Genomic DNA, 18,820 nt, shown 5'->3' on the forward strand with positions numbered 1-18,820 from the left:
ATCATATCAGTATTATGTATATTGAAAGCTAAACTGATGAATCACCAACTAAATCAGATTGCAAATACATGACAATACAGTATTTATTAAAATGGCTCAGTGATTTGTTTTAGTTGTCAGAACTTAATACGTCAACTTCTGAAAAACTCTTCAGGGGAAAAAAAAAAACAAAACACACACACACACACACAAATGGCAGGGATTTTTCAGACAGGAAAAAGATACCAGGTCAAAACGAGCTAGGGAAAGTCAATCTCTACATGCATTTGCAGAACATGGTGCCATGTGCTGTTGTTTTGTGGAAGTGCTTAAGCAGGGCCTTAAAAGAAGTGCATGCACTCTGCTGACAGTCGCCTCTAAGCAGTTGTGTGGGATTTTACATTTAAAGGCAGTATGGTTTGACCCAGCGGCAGCTCAGCACCACACAGCCATACACTCACTCCCCTCTATACATCTAGATACACGTATACATCTCCTCAATGCAGTTACTCACCTCACACCAACTGACACCCTGCTACCAACTGTCCCACCACCTGCCACCTGAGGCCCAGCCAATCCCAGCACAGCGGCCATCCCACGGCTTTACAGCCTTCCTCATTGTGCCACATGGATGGATGCAGCCCTGTGCCACCATCACAATCAACCCTCCTGTGTCATACAGGTGATTTGTACTTGCATCTGTTCACCTTGCTTCTCAGAGTGAACTGATTGCAAGTAGCTGGACCTGTTTCGTTTCCAGCCCTGCTGCTTGCAGGAGGGACTGCAGCGCATCAAGTTTGGCTCTCTCAACCCTCAGAGTCTTTATAGCATCGCCCCACAACACCTCCCATGCCTGCATGGAGTGCTACATGGAAAGCAGAGTGCCTGAAGAGCACAAGGTTAACTAGGGGCAGCCAGGCCTGCCCCATGGCCAAGACCAGCCCACCTGCAGCCACAGTCAGGGCAGCTTCTCCCCCAGGGCAGCTGGCAGAAATGCCTGTGTTGGCAGGAAAGAGCAGTTAAATCATTACCAGTCACACCACCACAGTCTCAAATAGGCCACCAGAGCTAACACCAGGGCCCTGTCCATACCTGAGTATTCATCCTAGTGCTGCTTACACAGATAACAAACAGAGAAAGTCATTTCTCCATCAATGGTTGCAACATCTCCAAAATCTGGTGCAAAATTTATTTCAAACTAAAGCACCAATACAGAGAAAGAGCATTGAAAGATAGGAGATCACCATTTCTCCATGTAGTTGCCAATGTGCCGTACGAATTTGTGGCTCCCATTCATTTTTGAATTTGTCTCCCTAATTTTTCACAACTTCTGCATTCCCTCTTAGAATGAAGCCATTTCTACTATAAGACACTAATTCCCAAGCTGTTAGATTCTCATTAGCTTCCCCTGTGTACAAGAATTTTTGCATTTGAGATATCCTCAGAAATTTGTGCTGCAGATATTGAAGTCCAGTACAGGGTTTAAGAATCTAATACATCATAAAAGGTAGTAGTTATTAATGACTCTCACTGTATTTTGTACCGTTTTCCACAGGTTTATTGGTCAAATGATCTCAGAAAATAATAGCAAGATGATAATTTCTGATTGGGTGGGTGCCACAATAGCAAAATGAGAAAATGGGAACACTGGCCAGCATAATTCTAGGTAGCCATCAATATCTGTCTTTAAAAAATTACTGTTTGAATAATCATTCATATAGGGTCAGCATTTCTGGCATCTTAATTGTGATACATTCCACAGTTTTCTTAATGGCTCTTGCCTACTTGCCAGGTTTTGTCACTTTTACAGAAGTAAAGTAGCACTGTTGGCATGGGACAGTCTGCAATCAGAGTTTGCCACCTTGTTTGAAAAGAAGGTTGACAAAGTGAACACAACAGAATGCAGTGGTAGTGTGCATGATGCGGTACCAAAAGTCAGTACAGGCCTTAAGAGCAGTATTTTTAAAACTTCTGAAAATTAGAGAATAGAAAAGGAGCTTATCATAGGAAAATATTCAAAGCTGAAGATGTTTCAATTTATATACTGATAACATTTATAAAATAAATAAAATAAAACTGAAAAGGCCTGCAGCATGGATGATACAAGTAATTTTTTTTATCCTCATTTTCTGTGGTTACACTTGAGTATATACTTAGGCATTGCAGATATTTTGTGAATATACTTATGTATTAAAATGTCTGCAAATCCTTCTTTCCTTCCCACTAGTAATTTACCTAGAATCATAGAATTGTTAAGATTGGAAAAGACCACTAGTCCACTCATGTTCTGCAGCAATGTGCTTAGATATTAGCCTAATATAATACTTTACTAAACAGTTGTGTGTCTTTTAAAAATTCTATTTTATGCCTTGTGGTTCCTTTTTCCTTCTTTTATAATTTGCTGATATCCACCATTTTGCATGTCCTGTTGATTTTGTTTGGAGGGTTTGTTTTGCTTTTCAATTTTTGTTTTGTTAATCTGAGATGCAACTTGCTTTCTGATAACTGAGGGAAAATTCACATTCACATTGCAAAGAAACTGAGTCCCTCTGTCAAAAATGTAGCATGGAACATATTTCATCACACTACTCAGTCATGAAGTGTATCATTCTATTATTCTGAAGACCCTGTATTTTTCAGTTTTATCTCTGTTCAAAAAATTTTTAACACACCATAGGAGTCTGTGTCACATTTTCAGAAGTCAGCTAGGTGTTCCATCAGCTGTCAATATTGTTTGATCTTATTCATCACATTTAATATTAGGGCATATCTCACATATGGAGTAAAATTTTCTTAATTATCCATTCTTATTATATTTACTACCTAACACTTAAGTGAATTGGAATATTTTCTACAAGAGCACTACTCATTTGATATACTTAACTATTTCTGAACTAACATCTACATCCTCAAAAGTAGCATATCCTTGATAAAAACAAACAAGATGCAGGAGAGACAGTAAAGTGATAATACAGTTGCTGTTATTGCATGGTATGATATTCAGTGTATTCAGTGTACAATGTAGTAAAGAATTCATAAAAGTGACAAAAAGACAGTAGTTAGTGTATTTTTCATTGCTCATTTTTTCTCTGCTTGTTTTGTTTTTCTGTTATTTTCTTTTATGCCAGATTAGAGCTTTTTTAAGGTGAAACTGTAAGAAAAAATTGCATAGGAAATAGCAACTCTAGCTCAAAAGAACTCTAATATAAATCATAATTTGTTATTAGATTACCTTCAGCATAACTCATCAAAGCACCTTTATACGGCGCTGCTTAAGAATTCTATAACATAGCTAAATTAAAACACATTTAGCTGAGATGCAAGCCTGTGTTTGCAAAGGAGTCCTTCTGCGACCTTGCCAAGTTTACAGAGTGTGCCAATAACAGCTCGGATTAGAAAACTGACTGATTAAAATTTTGCTCACTAGGATAAAACACTTGAAATGAATCATCTCATTTTCCAGTATGTCCTCGGGTTGCTGCAGGCACAATAAATTACAGTCATATAATAGCAAACAACTATAAAAAATTAGAGTTAATACATTTCACATATACTGTAACACCTGTCTTTGAAACTCTGAATTGTCTTTAATTTTTACGTTCATAGACAATGAAATATGATCAGTGTTTTTCAAAGTGCAATTGCAGAACCACCGGTTTGTTTGTTGTTCAAAATACACAGAATGTCATTTTTGTTGTCCAAAATATATAGAACTAAACTGAAACCTTTCTACTGACTTAGTTGGCTCCAGAACTACCACTATCTGCACATTTCTAATTAGCATCAAATGCTACCCCTAATATCTCCACAAATAATGCTCTTGCAGAACGTGCTGGGTATAACCTTGTGCTCCAGTGAAATGAGCAGAATATAAATAGAAAACAGCAACACGCCATTGCAGTGGAAAATAATCAGCAAAAGTAGTAATGGAACTAATGGCTGCCAGAGCCTCGCACATCGTGGCAAGAATGCAATCCATCATGCAGCTGTTTGTCATTTTTGCACGGGGTTCCAAACAGCAAAGGTTCACCTGAGGCAAATCTCCTAGGTGACCCCTCCAGTAAATGCAGAGATGTAGCCTCCTCCACAAGGAGGCTGAGCTTGCCTTCAGAAGAAGCCCATTTACTCCACCTACTGTAAAGACAGCCCAAGCAGACTCACTCATCCCTGGGGTAAAAGCCTATTATTTGCACAGGTGTCACACAGAACTCTGCTTTTCTATCTGAGCAAATAGTTAACATCTATGTTTATGAAACAGCCTTAAACTTTTATCAAGATACTGAAGGAGATAATTTAGCAAGTTCGGTGGTTCACTGAACAAAGTGACCAGCAGACTGCTCTATTTTAATGTCCTTTAAAATAAAATGAAATCCTTTCACCTTGGCAGAAATACCAAAAATATCATGTTTCATTCATCTGTTGTCACTACATGCTGCAGCACTTCCAAAAAGTTTCAAGGAGGATCATTACAGATGCTTTTATAAAGATATCAAAAACCCCACAGTATCTCCTTACATAAGTTGTCTTTTTGTCTTTTTCTATTCATCTCATGCCAGAAGTAAGTGTCCTGCAATTGCTGAAAGGTACAGGAGCTACATTTTGCACTCTGTGCATTAAACAGATTTGAAAACACTTGAGCACACATACATGTCAAAATGCCAGCTATCAGGCAAATTGGGTAAATGCCAAACTTAAAGAGAAAATGTAAAAATGAAAGCACTGCTGTGGTTCTAATTGCTCTCAAAATTTATGTCAGGCGTTTGAACTGGATTTCAAAGCAAATGGGCACTCTTAAGAGGAGTATCATCATTCATCATTGTTTTAACTCCTAAAAGGCAGCTTGCATTCTTCAGGATATCCTACCTTTCCCCTACTCTGAGATCCGGAGATGGTTAAGGTGACTGAGGCAGCAGCATATCATGAAGTACTCCATCACCATTCCCAGACATGACTGTGAAGGAGAGAATTAGATTACACAAGTGATCATGCTGAAAACCAACAAGATACATTCTGAAATAAAAACAGGACAAAATTGAGACAATTGAAATTCCAAACATCCATTTAATGTGTAGATGTAAACTGCAGTCACTTCTCAATTGTTTTGTTTGTTTTCTAAGCTGCAAACTAGAATTCTTTACATAGACACAAACTGAGATTCACTGGACAGCTATTTCTGAGAGACTTTGTTACAGAGAGACTCCAAGAATGCAACTCTGTTTTCTTAACTGAAACTGAGATTCAGAAGATATTTATCAGATTATTTTTCTATTAACACTACAACATTAATAAAATGCCAATGCATGACCAATTGTTTTAGGATCATGATCACAAAAATATTAGGACATTAAAATTGGCTACTGAAAACATCTCATTTTTCACCCCACAAATATTGTCCTTCATTTTAAAACTGTCTGCCACTGCTAACTGCAGACAAATATGAATATAATCTTTAACAACCATTTATGCAACTACTAATAGGGCAAAAACTTACTGCCTTTAAAATGATACATTTTCTTTTTCTGAGTTTGCTCTACATAAGCTTTAACTTTTTATGTATGACTGTACAGGTGACAAACAAAAGATTTCCTCAGAAACCAAAAGACAGACAATTATGCTTCTGAAACAGATCTCATTCACTCATAGAAATTAATGAATTCATTGATCAGTGATGAGATGACAGTTCACTTTAAAGAATATTTCTCTATTCCTTTGCTATTACTGCAGCCCTCAAGTTTATTCTAAGAATAATGTGATATGCTTTAACTATACAAAAACTACAAAGTTCAGTCCTTGTGAACCAGTACTGCATTCTACATCTACTAAAATGATAAATATATTAACAAAAGCTCAGATGTCAGAAAGGATCTGAAGAATGATATGGAAAAAGATGTTTGCTGTGCACATTGACTGCATTCACTTTAATTTCTTATTCAGGAAAGTGTCCTTATTTGAGGAAAATATTTAAGCACTTGCTTGACTTTAAACACATGCTTTGGGCCCAGTGAAGCAAATGAGATTTAATCACATTCCAAATAATAATGGATATAAAGCCAAAAGATATTAACATGAATGGTTTTTGGATCCAGGCTTTACATTTTTCAAGTCTCAAATATACACATACAGACATGTACATACACATATACGTACACCCCCACACAGACACATGCACAGGAAGATCTGTCTCTAAACTAAGCCAAAACATGAGAAACTAGAATTGAAAAGATTATGTGTTAGGAAACCAAAATTAAATTGAAAATGCAGATCAGTGGCTGCTTCATCTTGCTGGATCCTTACAACTCAAATTTATTTCCTCCATGGTAAACAATTGCAGAAACCTTAGATCCTGTCTAGAATCTTCCCTTCTACACTCCTACCTCAAGTTTCGATCTCACAGAAAAGAAGTGGTTTGATTCTAACAAAAATCCAGTTTACAAAGATTTTTGTCATGTTCTGATGCCTACCCCTCTTTTGAAGAGATTAGTCTCCTGATAAGAAGCTGATGTTGGCACAAGCATGGACTTTGCATCAAAGCTCACTTCATGGGTATTTTTTACATTAGATACAGAAATATCTATTTCAGGTTTAAAACAGTACGACAAAGCTTTCCAGCTAGTTTAACCATAAATTACTCAATTATCATTTATTATGGTAATCACTAATCATTGTTTTTCTAATATCGACAATGGGGATCCCTCCTCATTTTATACCTCAAATAAAGATGATTGTGAGAATCGGTTGCTCAAAAGGATGAACTTTCATTGAAACTGTGTTGCACAATAACATCCTTCTTTAGGAGTTCACCTAAATTTCATTTAATTTTTTTATAAAGCTTAATAGTAACTGAAGCTGCAAGACTTTCCTCCCAAAACACAGGACTCTGGGATGTCAAGGCTAGGCCTGACTAAGCATTCATAGGTGCCAGAAGTACAAACATGAGATTTTTATTCTTATCTGTGGCAGAAGATCCCATCTCCAATATGTAGGATGTTCATGATTCTTCTTTAAAAGTCTTTTTGTATTTTGTTTATGGTTGGTTTTGAGTTGGAATTACCGTATCAGTCATGTTATAAGAGCAGTACAAGGATGAAATGTGTTGAAAGTCACGAGGTCAAGTCTGATATCCTTTCTGTGCTTCCACCAAACAAAAGATGATCTTGTCTCACTGATTAGCTTCTAATTGGAGCACAGATGAAAAGCTGATCCTGCAATCTATTCTAATTTCAGTAAGCTCTGCAACCCACGAGATCTACTTCGTTTTTTTCAGTTCTCTCCCCCATCCCACTGGGAAGACAGGGAGCGAGCAAAGAAATGTGTTGTACTTAGCCACCTACTGGGTTAAACCACAACATTTACATTTTCATCATCATACAAACCCAAGTAAATCATTACTGTATTATTTGCAAAGCTTCTAAGTTCTGAGAACAGTAAAGCCTTTAAAGTTAGGCACTGAGTATGCAACAAAAACATAGCTGAAAGCTGTCTAAAGGGCATCCTACACAAAACACAGAGAAGATGCAAAGATGTCTGTGCTGCTAAATTCATATATTACATACAACAATATTTTTTTAATCTGGGATTCAGAAGCTGTGCAATTTTCAGTGCTTGAAAGCAGCAATGCTACTCTATGGACTGAGATGGCTTTTGGGGATATAAAAGACTTTCTTGTTTTTACTAGCTATGATAACTCTTAATAGGAGAGATGTATCTAACTTTCACTTGTCAAGGATATTCTGTTAAGATCAATGTTACAAAAATCTTTTGGAAAGAAAAAAAGGATTATACTTGAGAGAAGACCAAAAAGTAAGAGGAAAGTCAGCACTTCGGACAGAAATTAAAACTTTGTTTTCTGACCGCAGTGATTTGAACATTCATATCAATGACTGATATACTTTGCAATCTAAAACCAAATAGTGCTGGAATTTTAGGAATTCACATTTGAAGAGCCAATAATTGTCCAAGTCCAGGACAAAAAAAAGACTAAAGTGCAACATTGATGTTTTTTATAGCACCTGGATAAAAGAGGACTGTGCTTTGCATACAGATCTATTGAAACCTGATGTTAATTATCTGTGACTGATGATCTTGATCAAATTATTATTAGTATTTCCTGCCCTCTCTCTCTCCCTCCAGTTTTGAAGCAGCTGATGGTAAAATACATTTCAACTCTTTTTGCTGTATTTATGTACAGCATACATACATTGAATATTTGAGCTCAGTGAGTATAAGAACTTGAACACACTGTGAATGCTTTGAAAACTGGGTACCCTGTGCCTACCAGTTGAGCAGTTGTAAGGATAATCAGAAAACCTGAACTCACAATCTCTTAATTACTTTGCTCATTCCAGTATTTGCTAGGAGCCACAGATTCCTGTGAGAGAAAGAAAGTGCTCAGACTTATAGGAAAGAAAATAATTCAGCAACAGCATTTTATTTAAGTCAACGTCCCCAAGGTGTTTTAAATGAGGATAGTCATTAAGGTCTTATAATTAAAGCCTTGCACAATTATAAAATAATTAGGGCCTGATCTTGTAATGTCTTTTCTCTGGAGAACACACACATCAGATTCCCTTGGAATACACATACACTAGGCATGATCACAAGTAGCACCAATATATCCAAGTCAGCGTTACACAAACTGGCTTCAGTACTGAGTAGCTGTAAGAGAGCAAAGCTCAGGGAAGACTGCTATATTTACCAGTCTCCCTGAGCACATTTTTGCTGTCCGCACTGCATTCTGCTGCTGCTGCTACCCAGCCAGCAGAAGCCAGCCTATATTATTTAAAACTGTGATGGAGTTCTATATCACCTTGAGTATAGGCTGTAGTAATAAATCAAAGTCCCTAATTTTCCAGGTTGTCCAAGGATGCCAGATATAGGGTCCCATAGTATTAACAAACAAAAACATTTTAATAAAAAGAACTATGTCCAACTAATCTTTAGGGCTTTACTTACAAAATCCAAATCATTTCTAATCAAGTCTAACTCTGTCATCTTTAGTAACCGTTTTTCTTACTACAGCGAATGTTAAAACAGGGAAGAAATGTTTATTTTCTTCCATGTCTCTTCTAACAGGTTTTCTTTGTAAAATAAAGAATAAAAATCAAATGTCTATCTATAGCTATGCTGTTGGATGTCAGGTATCGTTTGAAAAGCTTCACTGGGCATCCAGTGCATAATCCTTACTCTACACCACAAGAACATTTGTGTGAAAACATGGCAACAACCTGTGAAATAAAATGCATGATCCCCTGAAATGCTGAGGAAATCGACAGTCTTGGCTATGGATTCCAAACAATGATATTAGAATGCAGGTTTTATAACAAAGTAAAAATATTTCTGAAATAATATTAAGGATCATTTATTTAATGTTATTAATAACATGGCTTTGAAGATATAAAATATTGTTCCTAACTAACTATTGTTTTGAACCAACCTTTCTGCAATGCTCTCCCCTCTCAAAAGAGAATAACTACCAAAGATTCAAGCAATTCAAAATGTATGCCAAGCAAAACTACATTTCACTGCCAAAAGTTTTCCCCAAGAGGTGAATAACATTTTCCATAAGTCTGTGGAAATGATTGAATTAAGTTTGGTAATGGAATACTCACAGCTACTTTCTATGTATGATTCAACATTTCATTTCTCTACTGAATTATATGGATTGCATTAATTACATAAAAGGGAAGCTCATATTTATTATTCAATGAAAAGATTAACAACCTAAAATACAGTATTTTAATACACTAAGGAATATTTATCTCAATGTTTAAAGCATGAAATTTGGTTATCTTAACCTACTTTTCATCCTGGAAGATTATTTATATTGTTACAGTTTAATTTCACAGAATTTCAATTACATATAAAATATATCGAACACATTATGTATTAAATAGTGCTAAGTACACAGTGGATATATTGTAATTAAAATAACTTTGTGAAAATTAGAGCTAAGCTCTGCATATAGACCAATTCAACAGTCTCCGGTTGAAGAACTATTAATGGGTTCAGGGGCAGAATATTTTTTCAAGTTGTTCTTTTCCCAGCAAGAAACACTTCAGCAAACCCAGTTTGCTTGGTGCCTAGCGTTTCACCAGTGAATCTCTCTTTGACTTTTTGGGTGTTACTTCCTACAAACATAAGCTTCTCTACTGATATTAGCTATTCTATTGTCTCACTAGAATACAGCTCGTATATGAGAGTCATACAAAGAGGTAGCTTTACAGTTACTGCTCGTTTATCTAACAGGAGACCATAAGCACGAAAGCTCAACTTCTGAATTTGGCCCAGTGTATTAAGAGAAAAGAGCTATGAGATTAAATGCTCTTGGTGTTCATAGTTGCTGAGAAAAAAAAAAGCACTGTGCTTTTACATTCAACTCAGTTTGGCACTACATACACACATCATGTGATTTCTGCAGTAGATACATGGATGTTCACAATGAAGCCTCCAGCTAACAACTGCCCGGTTTATACCAGTAAAAAACTGAAGCCTTCTGATTGCTTCTCCCCAAAAATGGCATTATAAAAATTATTAGTTGTGACTGGCTGGAAGGAAGGAGCAGTCCAGATAATATCAATGCTGGTGTTAATAATCTGAGTAAAAATGACTTCAGCAGTAAGTGATGTTATAAACTGGCAAATTCTTGAACTACCTGAACAACATCAACTCAGATTTTCCATGAATCGCTTCAACCAGATGCTCCCCATCCTGACTGCAGCCAAGTCACTGCATGGCTGGAAAATGATGCTTAGCGTTATGATCATCAGCGTCACTCCTATTGTTGACATTAAAACGCAACCTTCACTTTCTATTAGGAAATATATATTCATTAAAGCAGAGAGCAGGAGAGGACTCTTTCTGTCTGCCTTCTTCAGTATTCTTAGAAACGCAGTCACTGGGGGGGAACAGATTGAGACGACAGTCTGGAGGTTGGGAAGTCCTAAGTGTCAACATGATGACATAGTATCCTAAAGAAATCTAACCTTTCTTCCCTCCCATCACACAATCCACATAGATTTTACTTCCAAGCGGCCTCCTTCATAACCCCTAGAAAATCAGAACAAATTGATATCTGTAGAAGTGGAGCTATACATGTGATGCCTTACACCATTACAGAGGTATAAAGTTAGTTAAATGAAGTACTTCCTCACAGGGAAAAAGAAGACCTGGAAGAATAGAGACATGTTAAAGGAACATTACAAGATGTTACAAGATGTTAGGGGCAAGTAATTAGTTCTGCTTTTTCTTTCTTTGGCTCTTAATACAATTGTGTTTACTTAAAAGTAAACCCTTCTGGGAAGATGAGCTAATATTGGCTGTAATTAAGCTGTGCTCCTCTGCCTGATGTAACATCACTGAAGTCAATAAGAAACTTGAAGGCTTCATTCCCGGCCCCATCTGAGAGCTCCATCTTGCACTGTATACTCACTCAAGTATTCCTTCTCCACTCAGTCTTTTACTTAAGATTAATCTGGAAAAACTCATCTAATTAGTTAATCTCTTTTGAAATTAATGTATTATTTATTTCTTAAAAAGAATATATTTATGATATGCACTGAAGGTTTAAAAAAAAATATTTGGCAAGATTACGTTACTTAGACTTCACTGAGGATAAAGCTAATGAGCTTCAACATTTAAGTTTTACTGTTTGTAAGAAATTCTACTCATTGGGCACACCTGTATCTGTATACAGGCATCATATTAATTTATAAAAAGTGAACAGTGTCAAAATAGAAATATCAAGAGCAGCACTCTCCTGGTCCAGTTTTCTCTATGAAATATGGAACAGCTAAAGTCTTCAGGCAATTCCTCAAATTTATGTGCTGAAAGCTATTCAAATATAAAATAAGCACTAACAAACAGGCAACCTTGTCAGTTGCAATGTTAATAAATCAAATTCACCGAGGTAAGTTAGCTATATTTTCAGTACAAGTGGATATATCATAAGAGCCTGATAATGATACAACTACTAGAAAAAACAAATGTGCATTCTCTGACCTTGACAATAATTCACTAACAGCTTGCCTCACAATTTTCCTAATGTTAAGCAACTCTTCAGAGGGTATCTAAAAAGCATTTGTATTTCTGTGGATGGAACTTCATCTGTCTCATCAGCACTCTATTAGGAATTTTAGTGCAGTACCAGAACAAATTATTAAAAAAACCCAATACATTGCAAGATAATATTCTATGAAACTAATCAGGGGAAATCTGTGGGATGGGGGTAGGGTACATTATATCTTTTTGTTCTGTTTTGTTTTTCCTTTAGGTAAAGAGTGGCCTGAGGACTGACCTGATGGCCTTCACAGCACTTCTCATTGCTCTAAAACATCCAATTTTCCTGTACTGATTTGTTATTCCTTAAAATGGATAACAAGTAAGATTGCAGCTGAGTTTGCAAAGAAGATACTCCACACCAGTAGTGACTTCAATGACAAGAAAGCAAGGGAACATGTTTTATTTTAGACCAGTGAAACAATGGCATGTGATCTCCGTTACTGCATTACAGGGCAAGTTACAGACAGTAAAAAAGAACTATCCAAGTTAGAGGAGAGTGTTTAGCTGGCTCAAAAACAAACAGTTGGTCACAAATTGGCCAGGAAAAGACAGACTCAAAACTGTAAACAATATTCATTTATTCAATTGTCATTGGAAAAGTACAACCCTCAAACCAAGAAATAATAAGATTGAATCTGATAACTTCATGGAAACAATTAATTGACACAGGCAAGAAATTGCATCTGATATTTCTAGAGGTCCTTACTTAGTTTTCAAAGTTAGCAAGGTTCAATGATGGGTTGAAAGAATAAAGCAGCATCTTTGCATAGTCTTTGCAGCCCATTAGATATAAATGAATACTCCTTAGTTTCACAAATGTTTTCTCTCCTTTCTCGCTAAGTCAGTTTAAAAGGTCCAGAAGCTAGCAATCAGGCCTTCCGTACCACAAAGTAGTAACTACCATTTCCACTACCATTTAATGTGGTTGCTCAGTGCTTATTCGCCTGCCTACAATCCTCTGTTACCACAAGATATTTACAAAAAGGAACTTTGAAACTGAACTGTTCCCAAAATCTGTGTTCAGTGCCACATAATGAACCAAAAGAAGAACAAGCAAGTAATCAATATGGCTTACCACACCTCCTTAGGAGCACAAGCCACAGGTTAAGAAACAGTGGGTACAAGGCAAGATGTTGAGAGCGTGCTATGGGATGGTTCTGTACTCATCTCCTCTTGTCTCCACCCACAAAGCAGAGCTCTGTTGAGACTGGGAAAGGCAGTAAAATGTGATATACTGCTACCAGACAAGCCTATCAAGGAAGGATAGGGTTAGATTATCAGCATCAGTATCTCATCCTGATCACCTACAGTAATGGTACCTGATGTTAAAAATAAAACGTAACTATTAGTAAATAATGTTCAATACAATTGCTTCCACAAAGCAAGAAAAGTGAGAAATTAATCTCTTTTGCGCCTGGAAGAATCCATGCACAGTATATAAAAAAGAGGTGTTTTTTTTTAAATGTAAAGTTAACTTTCTATAGAAACATTTTTGTCTTTCTATAGAAAGTTAATTTTGCAAAGGCCAGTATCTCTGCCCTGTTTGGAAGTATATCAACACATGCAACCAGCTTCAGGGGTAAAAAATGCAATTACAAGGAAGGCTTGACTCGCTTTACTATGATTTTTCCTCTGTCTAAAAATCAAAAAAACAATGGGAGACAGCGAAGAAAATACACTTATTTAATTTTAAGATTAAAAAAAAAAAAAAAGAAAGAAAGAAAGAAAAAAGAGTTAAGGAGTATTGCTTTTCAAAGGATGGCATGATTTACTATATTTTTATATACTTTTCAGCAAATACATTTTTCTCTCACAAAGTGCAATGTGTGTAGGAGTCAGCTCACGTAGAAAGTGGTTCCCTGATCAAAACAGATGGCATGCTGGCAGGGTAAGTTTTAAATGGCAGAGTGTTGATGTTGAAAGATTTCAACAGCAGCTTCCATGACAGGGACAGAGACATAAATGACAAATAGAGAATACAAAGACATTTCAATAACTTAGCAGCATATCACTTTTTAAGTTAATATTTCTGTCTTAGTTCTCAAGATGTTAGAGGGAGTCTTCCTAGGTGCGGGAACAAAATCACATTATAGCTCAGTAAATCTCAAAAAAACTAAAGAGGTTAATATTTTTAGGACAAGGAAGTATGAAAACAGGTTTTACTAGCATGGGAAAGAACAACCTGGCTATTGGAAAGGTTTTTAGCAAAGCTCTTTGTGAAAGAGAGTGACCAAGTAATTCTTCTGACTTACTGCCCTCATCAAGTACTCCTGGAAAAAGATTTGTATTAGACTCTTTGACCTTTTGTCAAAATGCTTTTTATTTACCATTTGCTAATCTGACAGGCACAGTAAGGCAAATTATTCAAACTGGGGAATACAGCTTCCTTACCCCCCATTAGTATAAATAACATTTTTTATGTTTTCCAAGTTTAGAAAAACATGTCACCAATTATTTTCAATATTCAGATTTTATTAGCTCATCTTTGCTCATCTTCCATATTTTTGTATGTCAGTATTGCTTGCAAGATACTTAGCTTTTCTTCTGTTCAGTCTTTACAAATTTCTTAGCAGTACACTGATGTTTTTGCCCTCCTTCCAAATTCAATTCTGCATCCAGATGGCTGTGAAACATTAAATGTTTTTTTGTTTGTTTGTTTGAAGACAAAAACAGAACAGTTGAGCTTTGACTTACCTACTTGCTGCAGAGAAAGATGAACAAAATAGAATGATAAGGATACTTGGTGGAAACCCTGGAAAGCAACAGATTATCAAAAGGACATCGAGAATTTATTTTTCTTCTGCAGTGGGAAAGTTCTGCATATATCAGCTCCCTGATGAAAAGAATTAAAGTTTGCCTTGGCTATACATCAAATATTTTATAAAAATATTTATCTTAAAATAATCATGTTGAGAACCTATGAAGAGTCCTGACATAAACAGAAGTATGAAGTAACTCCTTTAACTTACTTAGAGAGGTATTTTGGTAGGAAGGAGAAAGACATGGTAGTTGTTAAATTTGTCATCTTTACCGTAATTGTTATATCTGGCAGTGCTTGTGGCCAAAAACGTATAGTGAGCAGATTCTGTGCAGTCTCTGAGGAACTATTTTTATGCCTCTGATAGATTATAAATGGCTTTTTTACAGTCTGTGCTTCATTGTGAATTACACCAAAGTTAAAAAAAAAAAAAAAAAGCAAAAAAAGTTATACTAACTTTATAAGACTTATACTAACTTTTATAAGAAACTCAAACTGCTTTATCAATTAGATGCTAATTAAATTACATGACAAAAGCAAGGTTAAGGAAGAGCAGAATGACAGTTTTTAGTATAGTTCTTTTTCACTTCCCGTTCCAAAACTATTTACCTAGTTCACATAAAAGTATGTCTACAAGTAACCTCAATTATTGCTGCCTTGAGCAATCATTAGCAGTTCTCAAACTCTGGTGTACCCATACTAAATATATAAAGACAAAATGATATATTTATGTAAGGTTGAGTAACCTTGAAGTATCCTTGTGCTTCCCTGAGCAGGATTTACAACTGAAGGAAAAAACAAAAGATTTAGACTTCACAGTTAAATGACTAGCCAGTAATTCCATTTTTAGCAGGAAGCTTTGAATATTTAAGTCACTGTTTCCAGTTTTGCACTATTGTTCGGATGCTGAGATTTCCAAAAAACATGGCATCCTTTGAACTAGAGGGATCTGAGCCCACAAAAATGACATTTACAGTCAAGACAGCTAAAATCAGCCTATAACTTTCCTCTTTAATTTTACATAGAAAAAAAGGAAAAATGAAAAACAAAAGGGGAAAAGGGGGGGGAAGCTTTGCAGATGTCTTCTAGTAGCATGGCATGCAATGGAAAGCTTTATGATGCAGTTTATTTTTCTTTCTACACCAAATAAAAGACTTGTTTTATATAAGAAAAAGAGTAATTACTGACTACTCTGGATGTACTACTACTGAGTGTTTTACAAAAAGGCAAAGTACTTTCTGAGCCTAAGCTGAAGATAGGGAGGGAAATATCAAAGTTAAAAAAAAAAAAAAAAAAGCACATTTGCCACAAGTTACTGAGATTTATGGTCACAGTTATACAGTTTGGCAAGGTACCAGAATATTATGAATTCCCCTTCAAAATCTGTGTCAATTAGTGTTCCACTACTCTTCAGGTACTGTTTGCTGTCTGCAGACCTTCCAGTACTATGAAAAGCTTAGTGACTCCATTGAGCTTTCTAGCCTCTCCCATCTTCTGCAAATCAGCTGAGTGAAGTGTGACAGTACTGAACTTGATCAAGTGCACAAAATCATGAGACACAGCCCAATGTCCTTTAGGGAACTATATCCTCTTATTTGTCTTCAGGTCTTTGGGACTTAAATGGTATTTTCAGGCATTTCTCTGCAGAACCAAAAAAGCTTGAAACATAGCTTTAAGTAAACAAACAAGCCGATCAAACAGAAATCTTAGATTTAGTTGCTTGAATTGACAAATGTAGAAATCTGGGCATCTCAAGCCTCCCACTTCTCTGTGAGAGAATGAAGAATTAAACAAAAGCAGCTGAGAGCTAACAGTAGGGAACAGCTGAAACAGCCAGTGTGGGAAAAAAAAAGGGAGGAATACAAGAAAGGAAGCTTGAAGCTGCAAAAGCCCCCAAACAAACCAGAAAATACAGCCCCAATATTTGCTCCTGGTAACAGCTATATATGATCTGGCAAGGTCTGACAGAACAATCCTACAACAATTTTGGGAGACCTAATAGTCCAGGGCATTAACAGAATGATATCCAAATCCCAAGCATTAAGGAATAACGTCAGGAAAAGGACACTATCTCATTAACAGAACACATATTGCTGCTTCTGACATCAACTTGTAGGGAAAGTTGATGGCTGTTTTAAACTGTGCAGCATCGTTTGTCTTCCATCTAGCCCCAGATCAGAACTCACATGGGTCAAGAGGAAGGCACACTGAGTTCCTTTACATCCAACCAGAGCTACCTTACTTGACTGATTTTCTGCTACAGAGCCTTTTAAATTATCATAAGCAGCTCAGAAAAATGAGTCACTGCATTCATTTCAGTGGCATACCCCTGTTTGTTTGTCATATCCTTATCCAAAAACTCCATCTACTGAACTCCAACATTTTAATTAGCAGAACTCTGCTGATTTTGCAAGAAAACCAGAAAACTGTAATAGGACAATAGGAGGTGCCCAAACTATGACAAAGGCTAGCAAAGCCATCATCATCAAGCAAGTGTATGGTCAGTCTATTCAGCAATGAATTGAGCAATGGCGCCTGTTGCAAATTTCATCCTTAGATATTTTCCTAACAATTAAACATGATAGCATCCTGACAAACTAATCATACAGAAAAGAGACTAACAAAGTAATACTAACATGAAGAGGGTACAGTGGAGGGCAAAAATGGAATCCTAATCAACACTTGGAGCAGAGAAGTGCACAGATAGACCTGCCAACCTGGCAGGTGGAAATAGAATACATGCAAGGATGTTTGTGAGAAAGTCAGTGTACGATGACAATCAAAGAAACAAATCCACTTATAAATATGTTCCTACATAACATCTTTACAAGAGGCTGAGCAATTCTTTGACTATCTCAAGACCTAAGCCATTTCTAGTCTGAAATTCTAGCTGCAGAGTAACCTGATCCCTAGCTCCACAGTATTGTATAGGAGACTGCTACCAGAACAAATGAACTTTTTAAATGGTTCAGCTAGCATGCAACAGTGGGATAAAAAGCTATCAAAAGAGACCAAGAATTTCTCTTATCATGTTGAATTGAGTAAAGAAAATAGAGGAATAACTGCTGAATCATCATCAAGAGAACTTTGATTTTCACCTCCAAGGTGAGTATGTGATGTAAGAGATAAGGGTGCCTTAACTCAAAAATAAAATATTGCACCTGCAACTTACTTGATCAGAAAAGGCCAAAAACATACCTTCCTCTTTACCCTTTAACACATCAGAAAAAGAACTAAAATCAGAGAGCAGCTCAGTTAATACATGTAAATTCAACTAATAACCTAAGTAGTCACAAAAACAGTTTTCATAGGAAATGTGATTACATGCTAGATCTACAAAACAGAAATACCTAGACTGTGCCAATGTAAAAGATGACTTTGTTTCTACATCACAGTAAAATCAAGGTTATTTATGATACTCATTAAACTACAACAACTACTTTACAAAGAGATATAAACACCTGTGCTCTGACAATCTTGCAGCATGCTTTGCTGTACTAGTGGTAACTGGATGGGCACATTTAGCATTTCAACAATTGACTCTCCCAACTCTCTTGTACTTTGTCTTAAGTAAGGCTTCCACTGGTAAACTTAGAATTTTCAGATTATTTGTATAAGACGCACTATGATGTTCCTGTTCCCATTTGTCTACCTTAGTAATCCATTCTCAAAATGAAAGATAGTGAATGGTTTGATCTACTATGCAATTTAAATTAAAAAAAAAAATTGTTAATCCACAAATCTTTGAAAAGTTCTTGTAATCCATCCAATTCATACATACAGTTCAACATACATTGACTACTTCACAAGTAGCATGTTATAAAGAATCAGTAACAAAATATGTAGTTTCGATTATAAACAATATCTGAAGAATATCCACAAAAATCTAATGATACACACACGAAACCTAGAGCATGAAAAGTTAGCTGAGGGATGTGGAAAGAAGGTTTGGAACTATAATTAATTTTAAATATATGACACTACTGGTGGACTTGATTCCTGCTGGAATTTAATTTTAAAACTTAA

At 36.1% G+C, this 18,820-nt stretch overlaps 1 protein-coding gene across 2 annotated transcripts in view; it reads right to left on the bottom strand.

The window, feature by feature from the left end:
• The window catches only part of IQCM (IQ motif containing M), a 130,828-nt gene that overhangs the window by 102,410 nt on the left and 9,598 nt on the right, over positions 1 to 18,820 (bottom strand). Inside the window, exon 2 of one of the 2 annotated variants that reach the window (XM_015861182.2) lies at positions 4,843 to 4,930. The gene's annotated coding sequence lies outside the window, so the exon portion shown is untranslated. Of the gene's footprint in view, positions 1 to 493; positions 595 to 4,842; positions 4,931 to 18,820 lie in introns of those variants that run through there. The other variant, XM_015861183.2, reaches the window with a different exon arrangement.

This window comes from Coturnix japonica, chromosome 4 (genome assembly GCF_001577835.2).
Source record: "Coturnix japonica isolate 7356 chromosome 4, Coturnix japonica 2.1, whole genome shotgun sequence".
Taxonomy (NCBI): Eukaryota; Metazoa; Chordata; class Aves; order Galliformes; family Phasianidae; genus Coturnix; species Coturnix japonica.